General features: G+C 35.7%; 1 pseudogene; it reads right to left on the bottom strand.

Annotated features, from left to right (window-relative positions):
• Positions 1-4,812: 4,812 nt before the first annotated feature.
• Positions 4,813-22,689, bottom strand: part of LOC105999280 — a 49,133-nt pseudogene continuing 31,256 nt past the window's right edge.

Here is a 22,689-nt window from a genome sequence, read left to right as displayed (position 1 = left end):
CTACTCTTTCCTGTATTAGCCTTGAAGTTTCAGGACTTACAGTAAGGTTTCAGGTTTTATACGTACTTTGAGATGATATTAATATACAGTGAATAGCAGTTTTTGTCTTCCAGTTTAAGTCTTTAGGATGGGATGTCCAGTTTTCTTCACACCATTTATTGAAGAGGCTCTTCTTTCAAAAATCAGATGGCTGTAGGAGTGTAAGTTTAGTTTTGGATTTCTAGTCTGTTCCATTGGTCTTTAGGTCTTTTTTGTGCCAGTACCAAGGAATTTTTATTGCTCTCTAATATAGTTTGAAGTCTGGAATTTTGATACCACCAGTCTTGGTTTATTTTGCTCAGGATTTTTGCTGTTGTTGTTTTGTGCCTCCCTATGAATATTTGGATTAATTTCTCCATCTCTGCAAAGAATGACATTGGGATTTTGATGGGTATTACAGCTAGTTGCATATCACTTTTAGCATTATGACCTTCTCATGATATTAAGTTTATCAGACCATGAATATGGAATATCTTTTCAATTCTTGGCATCTTCAGTTTCTTTCTTCAAATTTTTACAGTTTTTATTGCAGAAGGTTCTTCACTATGGTTGGATTGTTCCTAGACTTTTTCTTTTTTGAGGTGATTGTGAATGGAATTGATGTCCTAATTTCCATCTCCATCTTCACATTTTTGGTAAAAAGGGAAGCTACTGATCTTTGCCGATTTTTGTTATCCTATTACTTTGATTCTGAAGGTGCTACCTGCTCTGAGAAGTTTGGGGTGGAGTCTTTAGGGCTCTTTAAATATAGGATTATATCATATGCAAATAGAGAAAGTTTGATTTCTTCTTCCCTTTTCCAGTCCCTTTTGTATCATTTTCTTGCATTACTACTCTGGCAAGGCATTCTAATAGTACATTGAATAAAAAATGGGGAGAATGGATACCTTTGCCCCTGATTTTAGAGAAAATGGTTTCAGTTTTTCATCATTTAGTATGATGTGGCTAAGAGCTTGTTACAGCTAGTCTTTGTTATGTTAAGATACAATTGTTCTATTCCTAGCTTCTCCAGAGATTTTATCATAATAGAATATATCTATTGAGATGATTGTATAATTCTTGTCTGTGCAGCAGGTTATGTGCTATTTTTATTTTGATTTACATATGTTTGGACAGACTTGCATATCTGGAATGAAACCAACTTGATCATACTATATTTCTTTTATTAGTTTTGAGTTAGGTTAACAACCGTGCTATTGAGGAGTCCTTTTACCTATTTTTATCCAAATGTTCTTTTTGTTCCTTTCCAATTTTTTTGTCAGTTGTGGGGCTTGAACACTGGCCTAGACACTATCCCTCAGCTCTTCAGCTCAAGGTGAATGCTTTACCACTTGAGCCACAGTGCCACTTACAGTTTTCTGAGTGAGACTCTTAATTGGAAATAAGAGTCTCTTGGGCTTTCCTGCCCAGGCTGGCTTTGATCCAAGATCCTCAGATCTCAGCTTCCTGAGTAGCTAGGATTATGGTTGTGAGCCACTGGTGCCCACTTTTTTTAAAATGTATTACTCCTACTTCATGGCATGAGTTTATTAGTGATCCTCTCCTTCCTACTACTGCTGTTTCAATCTTATTGCTTATTATTGATCTATTTATATGGTTTTCATCCTCTTAGGTTCAATTTTATCAGGTTTGATTATCTAGGAATGCGTACAGTTCTAACAGATTTTCCTGTTTGTGTGAGTACAAGTTTGTGAAATTTTCACTCACAATGTTCTGGATTTTTCTTACATATGTTGTAATAAAGTTTTTTCATATTCTTAATTTTATTTAGGTGATTTTCAATTTATTTGGATTTTAAAAAAATATGTGGAGCATTTCTCTTCTCCCTAGTGGTCAGATTAACTAAGAATTTATTAATCTTGCTTATCTTTTCAAAGAACCAGTTTTTTGTTTTATTGGTTCTTTATATACTCTTTTTATCTCTCCTTTACTGATTTCTGCCCTAATCTTTCTTTTCTTCATATTTAATTTTTTATTGTAAAATTAGTGTACAGAAGGGTTACAGTTACATGAGTAAGGTAATGAGTACATTTCCTATTGAGCATTGTTACCACCTCCTTTGTTTTTCCCCTACCATCCCTTTCCTCCCCACCTTCCCAATTCCTTCCCCCACCCCCCAAGTTATAAAGTTTGTTTCCTATGTAGTGTCTTGTACATCTCATTGTTACAATGGGTTAACCTGTATCCTTATTTCATCATTTTGTTATTTCCCTTCTCCTCCCCAAATTAGAAAAATGTATATACAAGATACAGGGCACCAATGTCAAATACAGTGACAATAAGGGTTATACTATGGGGGAAGAACATACAAGAGAAACAAAAAAAATCACATAATACATTTTAGATACTTTGGAAACAATAGCAAGAAAGAAAAAATAAATTGTGTCTCTATCTTGGGTTCATTTCAAAATAACATCATCTTATGTACATAGCTTTTGAACTTTTCTGCTTGTCCACAGCTTATACTAGTTATTGCAAATAAGGGAAACCATAGGACCTATGTTTCTGGCTTACTTCACTTAATATAATTTTTTCCAAGCCTTTCCTTTTCTAACAAATGGGGCAATGTCATTCTTTCTGATGGAGGCATAGAATTCCATTGTGTTATATACCACATTTTCTTGATCCATTCATCTACTGAGGGGCATCTGGGTCGGTTCCAGATCTTAGCTATGGTAAATAATGCTGCAATAAACATAGTTGTTTTGGTAGCTTTAGTGTGGTCTTGTTTGTGATCATTTGGTTAAATGCCCAAAAGTGGGATTGCTGGGTCATAAAGGAATTCTATGTGGAGTCTTTTGAGGAACCTCCATACTGCTTTCCACTCCCACAACAATGCGGTAGGATTCCCTTCTGGCCGCATCCCATCCTGCATCTGTTGTTATTAGATTTCTTGATTCTAGCCATTCTAACTGGGGTGAGGTGGAATCTCAACGTTTTTTGATCTGCATTTCTTTTATGGCTAGAGAAGTTGAGCATTTCTTTCTAAGTTCTACTGGTTTTAGGTTTTGTTTATCCTTCTTTTTGTAAGCACTTGAGGTACATTATCAAGTATGAATTTGTGAAATTTTTATTGATTTAGGTACTCATAACCATAAACTTTCCTCATAGAACTGCTTTTGCTGTGCCCCATGGGATCTGGTAGGTTGTATTTCATTTTGATTATGTTATAGAAACCTTTGTATTTACCCTCTGTGTCTTCAATGATTCACTCATTGTTTAGTAATGCATTGCTCAATCTCTATGAGTTTGAATATTTTTCCATGGCTTCTCTCTCTATTAATTCCTAATTTCATTCCATTGTGGTCTGACAAGATGAGGATTATTTCAATTTTCTTATATTTGCTGCTACTTGCTATATGACTTAGAATACAGTCAGTTTTGGAGAACGTTCCAAGGGCTGCTGAGGAAAATGTATATTTTTTATAGCTGTTGCATTAAATGTTTTATAAATGTCTGTTGGATCCATCTACTCTATGGTGTTATAAAATCTGAGGTTTCTTTGCTGAGTTTAAGTGGTTGTAATCCCTCTTGTAGGAGAGGAAGCCCTGCAACACTCTAGAGAGTTCTTCTTTGCTCTGATCAAACTGTGTTATATATCTGGATGCTTACCAAGTGAATGTAAAGAACAGGGAAGTGCTAATGTTGCTGTTGTTCAGGGGGAGTTTCTAGTTTTGCCACTTATTTCTAGTTAGTATCACGACATGAAAGGCCCATCCAATTTGCTCCCAACTTTGGGAAATATGCATGTGGCCCTCTGCCCCTGCTGGATTGTTCTCCAACCCTACCCACTCAGTCACACAGGCAATGCATGCAGGTTCCCTAAGGTTAAGGTGAATTTTAACTAGGATTGATGGTGTTTCCCAATTAGACTCATTGAATCATTGGAGTCCTGGGCAAGGTATATGTTACAGGGATATTGGCTGACCTTTTGCATGTGTGGAGTTTGGGAATGAGTCACTCGCCCTCTCTTGATGTGGGCACTGGCCTCTAATTTCTTCTATGATAGTTGTCTTTCCATTGTGTGGAGATAACTTTTTGGTAACTAAGGGAAATGGCTACCACAGTATTATCACTGTGAGCTGAATGTCTGTTCTTCCTTTTCCCTAATCCAGACCTATAGTTTTCTGTATCGTTGAACTGTTAAACTGGTGTGTCAGATGCATTAGTCTCACCAACAGACAAAAGAGAATAAAGAAAAAAGAAAAATACAGAAACTATCTAGGCTTTCTCTTTTCTTGCTGCTTCTACCATATTCAAGCTCTGTTTGAGTAAGCTTATTATTGTTTTTTGGTTTAACTTTTTCACCTTTTAGAGGTTTAAGATTCAAGGTTTTTTTCTTTTTACTTTTAAAAATATTTTATTTGAGGAAACACTCTAGTGATTATGTCTTCCACAGAAACAAAAGTCTCTCAAAGACAGAAAATAGTGGATGTATCTATTATCTTAGTCTGAGGATTCTCTACTCAAAAGCAGACACTGTATGAAAATACCTTTGTGGTATGTAAGGCCCAACTCCAAATTTTGTTCACAAATTGTTTTAGAACAATTTTCACCTATCCAGATGGAAAATATTAAATGGTGCGTGACCTCTCCTCTGGAAGATTTTGCTCAACTTCACCAAGCTATTTCTCTCTTCTCTTCAGCCTCAACTCATGCTGTAAATTTAAATCTGGTATTTCGTCCATGGGGTCTTCAAACCTTCAGACTACTAGACTTTCTGAAGCGCAGTAGAAGTTAGGCAGAAGCCAGGGCTTCCCTCAACCCCTCTGATCAGTGTAAACGCTGGCTCAGATACTGAAGAAGCATGTTGTCCAGCTGAGGCAGGTTCTTTGGGTTGGGGTGCATTTTGGTATAGGAAATAAATTGGCGAGGCGACTCAATTCTACCCTGGTCAGAGAACGTGTAATAGTAGGTGCTCTGTGTGCCAGGAACTGTTAGCAAGTCTTCAGGGATTGCGCTCTTCTGAGCGTCCATCAATCCACTCAACACTAATCCAGCTTACCGAGAAAGCTGCCCGAAGCTCGGGGCTGGGACTGCATAGCTTGATGGGGTGAAAGAGCTTGGTTCTCAAACAGGGCAGACCGAATCTCTACAAATGGCAGCGACTCTTCCAAGCCTACCACCATAACCAGAGGCCCATCCCAGTGGTTCCAAGAATCAAGAGCCTCAAAGCACAGAGTTAGTGCTTCCAGAAGATCTGGAGAGAGAAGCAGCACCGGACACACACTTTGCAGACTTCTCGTTCTCAGGAGTCGCTAGAGCTGGAGAAATGTTATGTCTTGGCCATCCAGTTCTCTTGGTACGTCGGTCTGGACTGCCCCTTTTTCTATAGACCCCTTGCTAGAACGTCAGCCAGGCCTGACGTTGCGGGTTCAGGCTCCCAAGAAATTTTTACGTGTGTGTTAGTTTGGGGGCTGCTTGGTTGGCTTTTTTCAATCAAGGCTAGTGCTCTACCGCTCAAACCACAACTCCATTTTCGGCTGTTTTTGCTCCTTAATTGGAGATTAGAGTCTCATGGATTTTTCTGCCAAGGTTAGCTTTGAACCACATCCTTAGATCTCAACCTCCTGAGTAGTGAGGATTAAAGATATGAGACATCAACACCCAGCAAAGATGCATTAAGTTTTTATTTTCACTTAGACTTTACTGCATATACTTTGCATGGCATTTTGAGTTTCCCTGCTTAAACTCTGTACCTCTTATTGGTCCAAAGGATCAAGGAATTGTGGCTGTCAGAAATATACCATTTTTTTCTCCACTAACTGAACATTCTTAGTGTCTTTCCCAGATACTTAGTGCTGGGCTGCTCTATGTTACTGAACTGTTGAGTGTTGGGTACCAAATGGAAAACACATTTAAAACTCTCTTCTGAGTAAATGCCGGACTCATATTAATATGGGTTTTCTTGCAAACAGATGACTATATATCCATGAATGATCAAATAGAAGAATGAATCTCTAGCATCTTCACCACAAAGCATGGCAACTGTATATGTAAACTCCAGAATGTTTTGTGAGATCTGAATGAAGTAGCTCCAAGCTAGTGTCATGATTTTCTGGACTTCTCCTTGTTGGACATCGTGCTTCACTCATATTACAGGCTCTTCATAAAAACAATTTCTCAATAAATCATTACACAAAAGCCATTGTTGCAATGTGAGATTTTAGGGAACCCTAGCTCAGTCTAGGTAGAATGCAATCCATTCTAAAGAATTACCATACTCTTGATATCCCACATGACACAAGCAGATTATATCTATGGAAAATTGAAATACTAGACACTTTTCTGATTGTAACACATTACAAGAACATGTCTTTATCTGTGTGGGGATGAATCCAAAATTTATAGATAAATATAAAATGTGTATCTGTCTTCAGGAGACTTCATTTTTCCCATCGTGTGTGATGGTGATGATAATAGTCTTATTAAAATATTTATGAAGTGTGAATGAGTTACTATAGGAAATGCCAAGTAAGAAACTACTCACATATGGTGAATATTCAGTGAATGTTTGAAAAGATATATGATAATATTTTAGAGCCATTTCTGGTATTTTATGATATTGTAAGATCTGGAAGAAAAATGGCAGTGTAAATATAAATGAGTTAATAAAAACAACCATCTTTCTTTCTAGAGTAAGTCATGATTTAGAAGAAAAATTTACTAACGCTGAAGACAAAAAAATGTGTCTGCAAATTATTCCTAGTATGATTAAAGCTCTAAATAAGATTGAAATGACAACAAACCAATCATAGAGAACATCAGAATAATGTAGTGTCAGTTACATTACTCCAGATGAGAAAAAATGAGATCAACAGCACTGGAAGGTCTTGAAGAATAATTTTACATTATCTGAATTGGTTCATTTTCCAAGTAGGCACATCCTAGCTCCAAGAGACAATGAAACTTCTCCCAAAGGCCTAGGTTGAATAAACATAACGTCCAAGACCTTACAGCATACTCCCCAAGGGTTGTGTACGGCTTGTTTCACACAGCAAAGTCTGAGTTTGATTTAGGTACAGCCAGTAAAGCTCTGAGAGATTTGTCCCCAGAAGGGAGGGAAAAACTGAGCATACCCTACCCCACCACCCCAGAGTCTCACTGCATTGTCCAAGGGATTTGTTTCTGTCTCACCTGATGTAGAAAATTGGTGATGATATAGTTCCTAAGAGAACAAGAGCTTAGGTGGAAAGTGTGAATAGGAGACTAGATACTTGAAGAGACTAGATACCTGTGGAAACAATATATTGTTGGAGACTAGGATTCAAGTCCTAGAATCTGTAGGCAGAGTGATAAGGGAAGTTATTTCCTAGACAAAGCCAGTCTTTAAAGGAGGGAATGTTTTTCTGTACAGGTGCAGAGTCTCAAGCAGAGATGTTATTCACAAGAAGAATCAGGAAATTTAAAATACTATCAAATGAACAAGAATAAATGTTGGTTAACTGACAAGAACTTTAAGAATAAAATTTTAAACTCAGTGAGTTACAAGAGAACATAACTAATTTTTTGTCTTTTTTATTGTGAAAATACTGTACAGAGGGGTTACAATTACATGGGCAAGATAATGAGTACATTTCTTATCAAGCATTGTAGCCTCTTCTTTTGTTTCCCCTTCCTATCCCGACCTCCCCCACCCCTGCCACCTAACCCTCCTCCCCCCCCACCAAAGTTGTAAAGTTCGTTTATAACTAAAATTTTTAAAGAAAATTACACACAAACCACATAAGAAAATTAACAAAGAGATGGAAATAATGAAGACTGAAGCATTTTGGAAGTGAAATGACCTATAGACAGATTAAAGCCTTCTATAGGGGTTTAATTGTAAACATGATGAAGACAAAAACAACCAATGAACTTAAAGACAGGACATATGAAGTTATTTTCAGAAGTAGTAAAAGAAAATAAAATGCATAAAAAGATAATAAGAAGAAAAGAAACCTAAGACGATTATGGGACAGCACCAAGCATACATTGTACACATGTAAAGGTCCAAGAAAAAGAAGACAAAATGAAAGTGGGAAAAGCTTATCTAAAAGTAATGTCAGATCTTTGAGCTCATTTTGATTAGCATCATTTTATATAGTCATACGTACAAAGCTATTGAGCTTTGTGATCTAGACATATACTAATTATTAAAAGGGAGGGAAACTATGGAGGCTTTGTTTCTTTGGGTCTGGCTTACTTCACTTAACATAATTTTTTCCAAGTCTTTCCATTTCTTTATGAATAGGGTTATGTCGTTCTTTCTGATGAAGTATTGTTTTTTTTTCTTTGTTTTTGTTTCTGTTTTTTTTAATGTACTGTGTGAAGTTCTTTCTTCCTATTTTTTTCTCCCTCTTTTATCACTGTTTTTGATTTTGGTATCCTGTGTCTTGTATATATGTTTATCTGATTTGGGGATGGGAAGAATAACAAAATGGTGAGAAAAAGGACAAAGGGTGAACCAATCCAACAGTGATACTCACACAAGACACTATGTTGGAAATACAGTTTAGAACTTGTGGGGGGATTTGAGGGAGAAAATGGGAGAAAACAAGGGAGGGGGTAACAGTGTTCGACAAAAAATGCACTCATTACCATACTCATGTAACTGTAACCCCTTTGACAATAAAATTAAATTAGAGTGATATCAGAAATTACCTCAAAGTTAATAAGGAAAAAGGATTCTTCTCAGGGTTCATAGAACTTTAAAATAGCAGTGATGGAACAGGATAGCTTAAGGAAACAGGAACACTTAAGGAAATTGAGGATAATTTAAAGAAACTGAGGCCTGGTGAGGGCAACTTAAAAATATCGTATTTAGAAACTTAGAAATGCCATCTTTGCTTCAAAGAGAGACAACAGCATGCATTGCTTCCTGAGGGATACATTTATGTGTGCCTTAAGCCACCTTCCCCAAAATGCAGATAGCAGGGTGTCTCTTTATTTCAAGGGTAAGGATCTGTTTTATGGCAGGATATATTCTTACCTAGAAACTCAGAAAATAACACCAGATATGGTCAGAGCATAGACAAAGAACCCAGCTTTGCATAACTTTGAAGCCAGACCCCCTTCTTTACCATATAAATACTCCAAAAGCCCAAGGACCTGTGTGTCTCTCCCTATAAGAATACCCACACTCTATTAGAGTGTGCCCCTGCCCGCCTGTCTGTGAATGTTTGCTTGTCTGCTTATTTACTTAAGAAAACTCTGCCAAGTTTTCTTAGTATTATGACTTGTCTAGAAATTCATATATTGCGATCAAAGTCAAGTGAAGTTGAGTGAAGGGTTCCTACATTTAAAGGGAAGCTTTCACTAAACCTCACCTCTGTCTGGTGACAATAGGAAGAACTTTAAGAAGTTTATTTTGTGACATACTATAATTACATTGTCAAAAGTCAAGGGCAAAGACAGTTTTGAAGATAGCAAGAAAAGACTGACTGATCATGTAAAGTGAGCTGTAGTATGACTATTAGTGAACTTCTTCATAGAAATTTCTCTACTGATAGAAGGAAATGGGAAGATATATGAAAAGTTCTGAAACAATAGAATCTTTAAAAATGAAAAAAAATCACAAATGAACATCCTAGATTTACATCTCAAGGAACTAGAAAGAGAAGAATAAGTTAAGGTCAAAGTGAGCAGAGAGAAGAAAAGAGTAAAAACTACAGAGGAAATAATAAAAATAGAGACAATAAAATAATTTTCCAAATAAATCTGAGTTATGTTTTGAATAAAATTGATGAACCATTAAGTTATCTAAGAGAAAAGACTAAAATAAAACCATAACTATCACAGAAATAGAATCAGGTCATGAGTGTTAGTATTATCCCTACCTTTGGTCCTCAAATCTACCCAGACCTGAGCTCCTCCTTGACCTAGAGTTCTCACCACTCCCTCTGTCCGCACAGACCTACTATGCAGACACCTACCTCACTACCTGCCCCCAGAGCCTCCTGCCACTAGAATAGGGACCAATACCATGTGCTCCCTCTCTCAGGAAATATGGCCTCTCTAATAAACTTTATAATGATCTTTCTCCTGTGCCTGCTTGCCTCAATGTTGTCCCTTGGGATGGACATGAAGGATTACAATGACACCCTTACAAACAATTATATATCAACAAATTAGATGATAACCTAGCAGTGCTCAGTCCTACCCAGACTGCATTATGACCAGATAGATTATTTGACAAAATGAATAAGGAAATAAAGATGTTAAACCACTAACCAAGAGCTTCCCAACAAAGAAAAGCTCAAGGTCAGATGGTTTTACTGGTAAATTCTACCAAATATTTAAAGATAAACTATTATCAATGCTTTCTACATTCTTCCCCAGATTTGAGAATGGATACTCCCAAACTCCTTTTATGAAGCCAGAATTACCTTAATATCAAGACAGATAAGACATTACAAGATAATTACAGGCCATACTTCTGATGAACACAGGTACAAAAATCCCCAATTAAAAAAAAAAAAAAACAAAACTAACAAGCTAAATTGAATACTAGTGGCTCACATCTTAATCCTAGTTACTCAAGAGTCTGAGATGTGAGGGTTGTGGTTCCAAGAAGTCCAGGCAGGAAAGTCTATGAGACTTACCTCCAGTTAATTACCATGGAGCTGGAAGTGGAACTGTGGCTTATATGGTAAAGTACCAGCTTTAGGTAAGGAATAGTGTCCAGTCTCTGATTTTGAGCCCCAGTACTAATAAGATAATAAGTACCTATAAGAGTAAATCTGAAGCTGAATCCAGTAACAAATAAAAATGATCATACATAACGAGTAAGTGGGCTTTGATAGTTAATTAATAAATTGAAAACACACAATAGTCTCATAAGTGTGAAAAAGGAAACTGACATAATATAACATCCTTTCATAAGAATAGAAACTCTCAGTAAATAGGTATGGGAAATTTTTATCTCAATATAACAAAGTACAATGATGGGAAGCTCCATAGTGAAAAACTGTGTTATCTCTGTAGTCTGTATAAGGGAAGTATGTTCCTTAGTTGATATTTTCTTTTCTTTCCATCTTTATTCTTTTAAAAAATTTACAGTACTGGGGCTTGAACTCAGGATATGGGCACTGTTCCTGAGCTGTTTTGCTCAAAGCTATTGCTCTATACATGAGCCACAGCTTCTAGTTTCCACTTTTTGGAAGTTCATTGGAGATATGAGTCTCATAGACTTTTCTGCCTGAGCTGGCTTCAAACTGAGATCTCCAACACTCAGCATCCTGAGTATCTAGGATTACAGGTGTGTGTTAATGTTGTCAGCTCCTTCTTCCTACTTCTATTCAGCAGAGCAATGTTAACCTTAGCCAGAGTAATTCACCAAGAGAAAGAAACAAATGACCTCCAAATTAAAATGGAGGAAATAACATTATCTTTGTTTTTACAATGACACAATTTTTTAATATAGAAAAATCTCACAGACTCCAGAAAGTTTACAACTAGTAAATAAATACAGTTAAGTTTTATGATAGAAATGCAACATAAAATCAGTTGCATTTTTAAATTCTCACAACAAGCTCTTTGGTGAAGAATTTTCAATGCAATCTCATTTATAATAAAGTCATAAATAGGAATAAAGATATATGATTTTACTTCATATAGTCAACAGATTAAATGCAAGCTACATCCATTTATATAATTCTTTCGTAAAAATAGAACAGAAAACCTTAATCTTTGTATTGATCCACAAAAGACCATAGTAGCTAGGGAGGGTTTGGGAAAAAGAAAATCAAGAGGTATATTTCCCAGTTTTAAAACATTTATATAGCTATAGTAATTAAAGCAGGAGGTCTATCTACATACATATAAGGAGAAGTGAAATAGAACAGAGTTCAGAATGAAATGCAAGCAGAAATGGCTAACAGATCTTTGATAATCATGTCAAGAATACACAATGGGACACTTGACAGTCTATTTATAAAGAAAGACTGAGGAAATTGGATATCCATATGCAGAAATTGGAGTCTATGTTACATCACACACAATCAATGCAAAATGAATTGAAAATGTAAATCTGAGTTCTGGAATCATAAGAGTGTTAGAAGAAAGCATAGGGGAAAACATCTTCTCAACCTAGGGCTTATTATTCATTTTTAAAAATTTGAACCAAAAGCACAGCATCAAAACTGAATTAACCAAGTGGGACAACATCAAACTAAAAACTCCACAAGCAAAGAAAACAACAGAAGAACAGAATGGGCAGAATGGGAGGGAACATCTAGATTTATCTGATAAGGGGTTGATATTAAAAATACATAAGGGTATCAGACAACTCCAGATTAAAACAAAAATAAGAAACATAATTTACAAATGGAATCTGACAGGGATGCTCTGTAGCTCAGGTTGGCTTTGAACTTGCTGTGCATAGTCATAGTCAAGACATTCAGTAACCAGTGAGAACATAAATATGTTCTCAACATCACGAATCACTGTGGAAATGCTAATTAAAACCAGAATGAAATATTCTAGAGAGAGATGGTGGGGGAAGAGGAAGGAGAGTGTTATGAAGAGAGCAATATGAGAGAAACAGAGAGAGACAAAGAGTAGAGAAAGAGGAGATGACCTGGTGGTGAGAATGTAGAAAGGAAGTTTTAACCTGCCCAGTCCAGTTGGAATGTACATTCCAATAATGCATATTTTGAGATTACACAAAAAATTAAAAGTAGAACTCCCAGATCACTCACTAATGCCATTTCTGAATATACTTAATTCAAAACAATTAATAGCAATATTCTCTAAATTAATCTGCATTACCATCTCCATTAAGACATTATTGAAAACAAATAGCAACAATGGCATCTATGCACATCCTCCTTTGGCCTCAGGATGGGAATGACTAGATTCCTATATAATATATCATGTCCCACTGGGTATGCATATATATATATATATAGATAGATAGATAGATATAAATCATTCAGTGTGTTTACTTGTAAATTAATTGTTAGTTTGCATTTGGGAGGATAAGACACATAAAAGGTAGAACAATAGTGAACAAATACAACAGTAATACTCACTAGATACTATATGGAAGATGAGCTGGATATTTTGTGGGTGGGGACAGAAGGAAAAAAAAACCAGGAGAGAGAGAGAGCAAAGGAAGGGGAGACATGGTTCAAAAAGAATTGTACTTATTACTCGTTACCTGATTTATGTAACTATAACCCTTTGTATCTCAATTCTACAATAACAATAAAAAAGAAAAAAAAGACATTACCGAAAATAGAAATGATATGTAAACCACCTGTTCACTGACAGATGAATAAATATATGTACTATATACATACTATGGATTATTCAACTCTTTTTTTTTTAGAGTACTGGCGTTTGAAATCAGAGCCTCACACTAGATGTGGCAAGAGCCCTACCACTTGAACTATAACAACAACTTTTTTTTTCTTTATTGATTTTTCTAATACAGTTCTGGTCGAATGGGGCTGGCCTTGGATCCTCGTATGCTTTCCATGTAGCTTGAATTACTATAGATGTGAGTTTCCACACATAGTTTATTTGCTGAGAGGAGGCACAGACTGTGGTCCTCCCAATCGCTGCCTATTGAATAACTGGGATTATAGGCATTAGCCATTGCACTCAACTGATACATTCAACTTTTAAAAGAGGGAAATCCTTATACCTTATGTCACAAAATAGGTGAAGCAGGATGACACTATGCTAACTGAAATAAAACATGCACAGAAGGACCACATTTTACCTAATTCCACTTAACCTGAGTTATCTAGAATTGTCAGATGCACAGGAATGGTGCAGGAGGGGCCAGAGGAGCAGGGACAAGAATGGTTCTTTAAGAGGCATGAGATTGAGTTTATGTAAACTGAGTACATATGAAGATCTTCTGTACAACTTTGTCCCGATCACTCACTGCATTGTGCAGTTAAAGTTTGTTGAGGGAAGAATTCATGTGAAGTGTTCTTACCCCCAACCCTGAAAAAATGTAAATAAAAAATATAAAGAGTCACTGAGAATTGCAGAACTAAGTACAGAAAACTATCCAAAGGTTTCTAAGTTGGTTAAGAAAAAGTGTGTTCCACCTTGTGCCTGTAGCTCACACAGATAATCCTAGCTACTCAGGAAGCTGAGACCTGCAGGAATGTGGTTTGAAGCGAACCCAGGAAGAAATATCTGTCAGACTCTACTTAGCCAGTAAAAAGTTAGAGGGGAGGTATGGCTCAAGTTGGTAAAGTACCAGCTATCAGCAAGTAAACTAAGTAAGAGTGTGACCTTCTGAGTTCAAGCCCTGGAGCCAGCATGGGTATGTGCATGTAAAACACACACAGACACACAGACAGACACAGACACACATGCACACACATACACAATGTTCATTCAAGTCAGGTAAACTTTAGCATCTGACATGTATAGTTACCTTGTGAAGAAATATGTTTGCTTTCTTGAGTAATTTTATGTTCTTTATTGATTTTGAGACCTGACAGTAAGTTCTCTGAAGAAATTCAGGACAAAGTTAATGTTTTCTCCTACATGTGCATCCACTGTAACTTCATCTAACAATAAGTAAAATTTATGTTAATAAACCATATTTTTACTTATCAAGAAATCTGAAGATTAATCTACTGACAAACATAGCTAGTTAATAAAGATACTGTCTGCCTATACAAACATTACTGGATTAAATAAACAATTTTGGAATGGTGTTTATGCTGATTTGCATTTTTAGAATTAGAAAAACCATTGCAATTTCTTCTTTTTATTTCAGCTGTCTGAGCTCCTATGCTTAATAATTCCAAGCCTGTTAAGTTTTGTTGTTGCATGTAGTTCTTTAAATAGTTTTAATTGATCATCATTTTGAGAAAGAACATTTTGGCATTCCATGATTGAAAGTCAAAATAATAATACAGTATATAATTCATTTGTACTTATAAGTATTTTATGATCACTTTGCTAATTTGTAGGCTTTTTTCCTAATTCACTGTTTAATTATTTTGTGCAAAGTTATACTTAGGTTAGTAATGATTATGACAGTTTAATTGCAAATGAACTTTACATTTTTATTGCATTTTTCATGTCAGACTTTTCTTTCATTTGTATTAATTTTTTTAATTTTATTTTATTTGTGAACATGCTGTACAGAGGAGTTACAATTACATGGGCAGGATAATGCGTACATTTTCATTTGTATTAATTTTTAGAGGCATAAGACATGTCAGCTTCTATGATGGTATACAACTCTTACTTTAATTTAAAAGATGTTTTATCATCTACTTTATGAATAGTAACCCAATGATGCATTTTAGGAGTTAATCCTAAAGATCACAAAAGTACTTCAGGATTAAGACATGAATCTTCACTACTACTTTCTTAGGATGAAGTTAAGTCTCCTATAAGACTGTGTCCTGTAAGGTTTATCAGTTAGTTACTGTTCATGTCCTGTAGTGGTCAGGTAAGTAGTATCCCTTCAATTTGTTCTGTCTCCTCTGCCTCACTCAACGTTTCTGTCATCCCTACCATTTCCTTCCACAATAGATTAATAACCTGTAAACTTTTGTGTTTTCTGGAAAAACAATTTGAGAAAGAAGAGCTTCAAGCTGGGTTTGGGGGCTGGTCATTTACCATTCTGATGCTAATGCTGAGTGGCTTAGTGACAATATTGGACTTCACAGGCACATAGACTCGTCCCTGTATGGAAATACCAGTCAGCAATGCAAATAGAAATTTAAGTATTGGTATAAAGTGTTGAGATATACAATTGTCATTAAAAGTATGGGATAATGTAAATGCTAATAAGTATGAAGTACTCTGACTTTATTTTTTGGCATAGTGAAGTTTGAGATCAAATCTTCATACTTGCTAGGCAGTTCCTTTGCTATGATCTTAGCTCTTTTTCACTATGATTAATAAAAATGGTACCTTTTGTTTTGAGATCTAGCCTTGCTTTTTGTTTTAGGCCATAATTCTCCAATTTATGCTTCTCATGTAGAAGGTACATACTGTCATGCTCAATTGTTATTAGCTGAAATGTGTTCTTGAGACCATTTGTACAGGTGGCCTAGAACTGTGATCTTCCTGGCTTTCACCCCACAAATAGCCAAGATTATAAAGCAGAACCACCAAACTCAGTCAAGATGGCTTTTGTCATTGAGGTTTTTGTTTTGTTTTGTTTTGCTGATTTTGGGGTTTGAACTCAAGGCCTTAAACTCTTGCTCATCTTGCTCTCTCATTGCTGTCATTTGAGCCAGTTACAGTAGTAGCTAGTTAACTGGGAGTAGAGCCTCATGGATTTTCTGCCTAAAATGACTTGGACAGTGATCCTCAGATTTTAGCTTTTAGAATAGCTACGAAACAATTCTGAAAGATGAGGACAAAACAAGTCTGGAAATACATATGTATAAACATCTATCAGAAAATACCAAAACCAATGGTTTTCATACTACGTTGTATTTCTGTTACCTAAGAGTCAGCATAGCCATCTATCTCCATCCTTGTATCCAGGCAGAGAAAAATTCAGGCCAGATTTAAACCACAGTGATTAAAATAGAAAAGACTATTAGGAAAGACACATGTCAGATCCAGTCACTCCCCTGAATATGCCAAATAAAGCAACATGATGAAGGGCAGAGAGGTGAAATAAAAATAAAAATAAATCTATTGCATAGCATGAGTATGCCATGGGAAGGAGGCATTTTAGTTCATTTGCAATAATTTTTGGAGTTTAGACATGTAGCATTGTGGAAGCCCAAGGAAATCTTCAAGTTAATAGCAACATGATGTGTGAGAAGGCTTCAACGCTTCAGTGTGAGGCAATATAATTACATATGTCTAAGGACCAAGAATCGGACCAACAGGGACCTACCTTGTTGCTCACAGTGAAACAATTCCAGAGTATATATTCTGTATGCTGAAGTCTGTAGTATATATATATATAGACGATTTCCATTTCAACTCTGAAATCTATACTGAGCTTATGTATTAGTAATATCTCTCCAGAGAAACAAGTATGTACATCTGGTATGTGTGTTAAATATTGATAATCAGAAATTAGTTTATGTGATGATGGAGACTGAGAAGTTCCACAATCAGGGTCTAGAGTATCTAAGTCAGCTTAGTAACCCAGTGTTGTTTAGAAACCTGACCAGAGAGCTGATGGATCAGATATAAATCCAAATCTGAAGGACTGAGAGTAAGCATCAGGTAGGGAAGTAGAAAATTGATGTTTCTATTCATTCATGCAAAGCATGAACTCATCTTTTCTTTTAACTTTATGGATTGGATGAAAACCACCTACCTTGGGAGGCTGTCTGATTTATCCTTCTAAGGAGGTATATGCTAATCTCTTCCACAAATATTTTGCAAACACACTGGGAATAATGTTCATGCAGATACTGAGGCATTTCATGGTCTATTCAAGTTAGCATGTAAAAGCAAACATCACAGACTAAAAGTAACCAATCTTATGTTTGTACCCTGCTGCAAATGTTAAATAAACAAAAATCTGAAAAAGAAGGTCTTTTCTGGACCCCAGTAGAGGAGTGAGGTGATAGGACAACCTATCACTGGAGCATTAGAGAGGATTTAGCCCAAGGTGCTCAGATCTATCTTTGGGTGATGAAAACCATCAATGCCCTCAGCTAAGAGAAGACACACTTAAATGATAATTTGGGCAAATACTAGACACTGAGTGTAGATCAGTTTGAAAATGAAAAAGCCATGGAGGCAGCAGGTAAAGAAAGCTCTCAGATTCCTGTGCATTTTACTTCTAGAATTTCCATCAAGTTCTCATTGAGAAGAGCCTAGAAGACACCTTTGAGACTCTGATAGAAGGAGGAAAAATGTAATAGATACTGACAACATTTGCCACCCCAAAATACTATTGTGCATAAATCTGCCTGTTTGATGGTCTTAATATCGGATTTCTGAAGAACCCAAACTGTGATAGGGCTTTTGCACATAACTATTCCCTAGGCATGGGACATTAAAAAAAATACTGTTGTGGTAGAGAGAAGGCCATATAAAGCCTGGGAAGGGCATTCTTTCACATTCAGCCCCCTCTAACTTTTACCTTTCAAGTCTCAGAGGGAGGAGGTAAGATTTGGGCCAGTCAGTTTTCATGAACAGGCACAAGAGATTGAAATTTAAATTAAGAGATTACAGAAGGCATCCTTCCTTCCATAGTCTGCTATTTTTTCTTTTTATTGTGAAAATACGATACAGAGGGGTTACAATTACATGGGCAAGATAATGAGTACATTTCTTATCAAGCATTGTAGCCTCCTTCTTTGTTACCCTTCCCATCCTTCCCCCACCCCCTCACCGAATCCTCCCTGCCCCCCCCCAAGTTGTAAAGTTTGTTTTCCACATAATGACTTGTACATCTCATTGTTGCAATGGGTCCACCTGTATCCTTATTTAAATGATTTGTTTTTCCCCTTCCCCTCCACAAATTATACCAACATCAAATACAGTGAAAGCAGGGGTTATACTGTGAGGGAGGGACATAAAAAGCAACAAAGAAATAATCTTATAAATGTGTTAGAAACAATCAACTTATCTGACCTTTTCTGCTTGACTCAGACATATGCTAGATATTGCAAATAAGGGAAACTATGGGACCTATGTTTCTTTGGGCTTGGATTACTTCACTTAATACAATTTTTTCTAAGTCTTTCCATTTCCTAACAAATGGGGCAATGTCATTCTTTCTGATGGAGGCATAGAATTCCATTGTGTATATATACCACATTTTCTTGGTCCTTTCATCTACTGAGGGGCATCTGTTATTATACCAACAAGATTTCAAGACAGATCAAGATGCATCTGTACTCAAAAACTGACATTATGGATTGAAAACCCTTTGTATGACTGCTTAATGATGCTTTCTGAGAGGAATAATTAAATTTCAGAAAGGAGAATAAGCCAGGGGCATAGGAGAAATTTGAGCCCTCAGTACCTTAACTTCTCTAAACAATAAATGCAGCACAGGCCTTAGGTCAGATTAACATAACACCAAACAATGCTATCTTATTATCTTATATTGGCTTAATTTCAATAAAAAAGGAGAAGGCATGGTGAAAAAGAAAAAAGAACACAGCCTGGATAGATAAATCAAGTATTGAAGCCAGACAGAGATGATATTGATGGTGAATTTAACAGATGGGAAAGTTAACTGTGAGGGATATTATATCTATAATGGAAAATAGATGGATAATTTAGGCAAAGCAATGGAGACTCCAAGAGTTAATAAAAAGAAAGTGCCAGAAATAAAAGAAATATCTCTGGGCATTTAGCTCGGTGGTAGAGTGCTTGCCTATCATAAGGCTCAGGGTTTGATCTATGGTACAAGGAAAATATATATTTTACACAGGCATATATGGTAATTGAAATGAAGAATACTTTTGATGGGTTCATTAGAAGACTAGATATGGCCAAAGGGAAAAATATCAAAGAACTCTAAGACAAGTCAATAGAAACTTACCAAATTAAAATCCAGAGTGAAAATTAATAACTAGAAAAAAACAAACAGAAAAGAACATTCAACTACTCAGAGCTAGATTCCCAATTGTAACATGCACAACTGCAGTGCTAGGAAGAATGGGGTAGGAAATATATTTTGATTAATAATAGCCAAGAACTTTCCCAAATGGATAGATAATAAACATCAGGCCCTCCAGCCAGGACTCTCAAACCAAACCAAAGAAACAAAGCATAATAAACATCATATTCCTTCATGAAAATTAAACTCAGATTTAAAATATAAAACCAAAGTCAGAAATCGTGAAATTAAGCATAAGGAGGTAAAATAATTTTTTAATTAAAAAAGGATAAGAGACTTTTCATCAGCAAGAAACAAAACAAAAGCAAACAATCAAACTAGAATTCCATATTCAATTAAATTACTCTCAACATCAATACTTTCTCAGAATAAAAACTGAGGTAATGCATGGAGAAAAGAGAGAAAATAATTCTTCAGGAAGCAGGAAAATAAAATGGCCCCAAACTGAGACGTTTGCAAAGAGAGAATTTCATACAAGGAATAAATGAAAGTCAAATGAAATCTTTCACTTAGTTTATTTGAAATGTATCTGAAATGCAACTATGTTCTCGTACAGTATGTTGACGTACTTTAGAACACGGATAAATGAATGGGTGATATGAATGTCATAAGGATGAGGGAGGGGAGAGCAGAGACTATTCTCAGATAGCAATATCACAGTAGGTAAGATGCTATTTGAAGAAAATCAAAGATTAGTTTTAAGTGTATAATGGGAATGCAAAGGCAACCACTAAGAAAAAATTGTAAAATTATATTTGATATGAAACAAAAGTAACTAAAATGCAATAACCTATGACAAATAAAACTAGAAAGACATTAAAATGGGAAAGAAACAAAGAAAATGCAATGTATAGAAAAGAGTTAACATATTTGGTTGAAATAATCCTGTCATTTAAGCAATCACTATAAATAGTAATTAATTCAATATATGAAATAAAAGACATGAATGACAGTAGATTTAAGAGAAAGGAACAAAGTCTACAATAAACTTATTTTAAATTTAAAGGTGAAGGTCAGTTTGAAATGAAGTAATAAGAGCTACATCATGCTAACAAGTAAACAAAAGAAAGCTGTGATAGCCATATCAATTTTATATAAGACAGAAACAAGAAAATGAATCACCAGGAATTGAAAGTGCATTGCATAATGATACAAAGCTATCTTTCAAAGAACTCGACAATCTCTCATGTGTAAAATCAAACAACACATTATCAAAATGTGAGATGAAATCTGATCAATTAGGAGGGAAAACACAAAAAACCAAAGTAGAATTAACATTTTCCATCTGGTATTGGTAGAGTAAGTAGGTGTCAAATCAGTTAAGATATTGTTATTGTTGCCCTGACTGTGTCTACTCAATGTATTTGAGATCTATAGAATAAGCCAGTCAGCAACAATGGGGTATACACTGTTTTCAAGTTCACATAAACACTCACTAAAACAGACCAAATTGTAACCAAAAATTCCATGTGTCAACAAATGAAAAAATTATAAATCTTAAAAAGTATGTTCTTAGTAGAAAGAAACTAGAAGTCAGTAGCAGAAAGTGAACCAAAATCCCCTTAAACATTCCGTCCAATTCTAAATAACATATGGTTCAAATACAGTGTCTCAAGAGAAAGTTGAAAGTAATTTGATTTAAAGGGAAATAAAACTGACATCATAATTTGTGTGATTCAAAGAAAGTCCACAGAAGAAAACTCATGACAAGAAGTATGTATATTAGAAAAAAGACCTCTAAAATGTAATTAAAGATAGAATATATATATGTAGGAATGTCTATGCTCAACAATTTACCTTAGGAAATTAGAGGAAGATGAGCAGCATAAGCTTAAAGCTTGAAGACTAAAGAATATGATAACCAAAATCAACAAAATGAAATGCCAGCACTTTGAATGATTAAAATGAAACATAATCTATCCAGACAAAGAGAAGAGATCTGTGAAGGATGCTTCATCATTCCTGCTTTCATGGATGTTAAAAGGAAAATAAAGGAACATTATAAACATTTCTATGCCTATAACATTCATAGCTCACACCAAATGCATTGGGAGACAGTAATAGCTGATATACAATGGTCAAGGCCAGAGGAACTACTATGGTAATAAAGTCACACTGCTAGTTGTGCAGCCTGCATGTGAAATGGGGTGAACTGTGCTGAACTGCTGTGGTCCTTCACACAAACATATCATCCTAGTGAAATCTAAGGAAAACACCAAACACCAGGTGCTGGGCCTTCTATCCTCTCAATAGCTCTGTATGCACTATGTCTAGTGTTAACATGTTATTAGACATTAAGAGAGGTTTCAAATATGATCAAGATTCAAGAGAAAATAAAGTAGTAATGGAAAATCCATAGTAAATTTCAATACTAAAATGGCATCTAAGTACTTGAAGATAAGTATATTTGCATACTAAATTCATTAGAGGAAATGTAGACACATGATGAAAGAATTTGGATGATGAAGATAAAGGTGATGATATGGTGATGGTGATGGTGATGATGATGATGATGATAATGATGATGATGATGGTGATGATGACAATGTCGACGATGATAACACCTTCTACCACACAGGGTATTCCTTTCTTACTAAGCATTTAAGGTAGATGTAAAATGAAAAAAAATATGATGAGCTGAAGCTGAGCTTTAGTAAAAAATTTATTTAGCCAAGCTCTTCTACCTTTGTTCAAATGACTTAAGTTTTGATTGAGGCTCTGGTGAGTCTTTGTCTCCTAAACCATGGGAGACTCAATGCCTTTCATCAGATGATTTTGGGCAGCTCTCAGGTCTCCATACAACTTCTTTTACCTGCAAAGGCATTCCAGAAGATATGCATTGTGGGCCCACTAAACACAAGTCCTTCCTACTTTGGTTTCTGTCTTACAAGCCTGCATGCTGGGTGGAAGATTTATTATGCATTTCACAAGTGCATTTGTTTTCTAATGCCACTATAACAAATTACCATGCATTTAGAAGCTTGACGCATACACATTTGCTGTGCTAGTTCCAAGGGCATAAAATATAATGTGGTCTGTATTTCTGCTTCATAGTATACCTATCTGCTTCATATCTGCTTGGCCCAAAGGATGCTTTACTTCATTCTAATTTACTCCCTTAAATAGTTGGC

The sequence above is a fragment of the Dipodomys ordii genome, unplaced genomic scaffold (assembly GCF_000151885.1).
Source record: "Dipodomys ordii isolate 6190 unplaced genomic scaffold, Dord_2.0 Scaffold186, whole genome shotgun sequence".
Lineage (NCBI taxonomy): Eukaryota > Metazoa > Chordata > Mammalia > Rodentia > Heteromyidae > Dipodomys > Dipodomys ordii.
The sequence above is the reverse complement of the archived record's forward strand: the minus strand, read 5'-3'. Positions and strand labels throughout refer to the sequence as shown.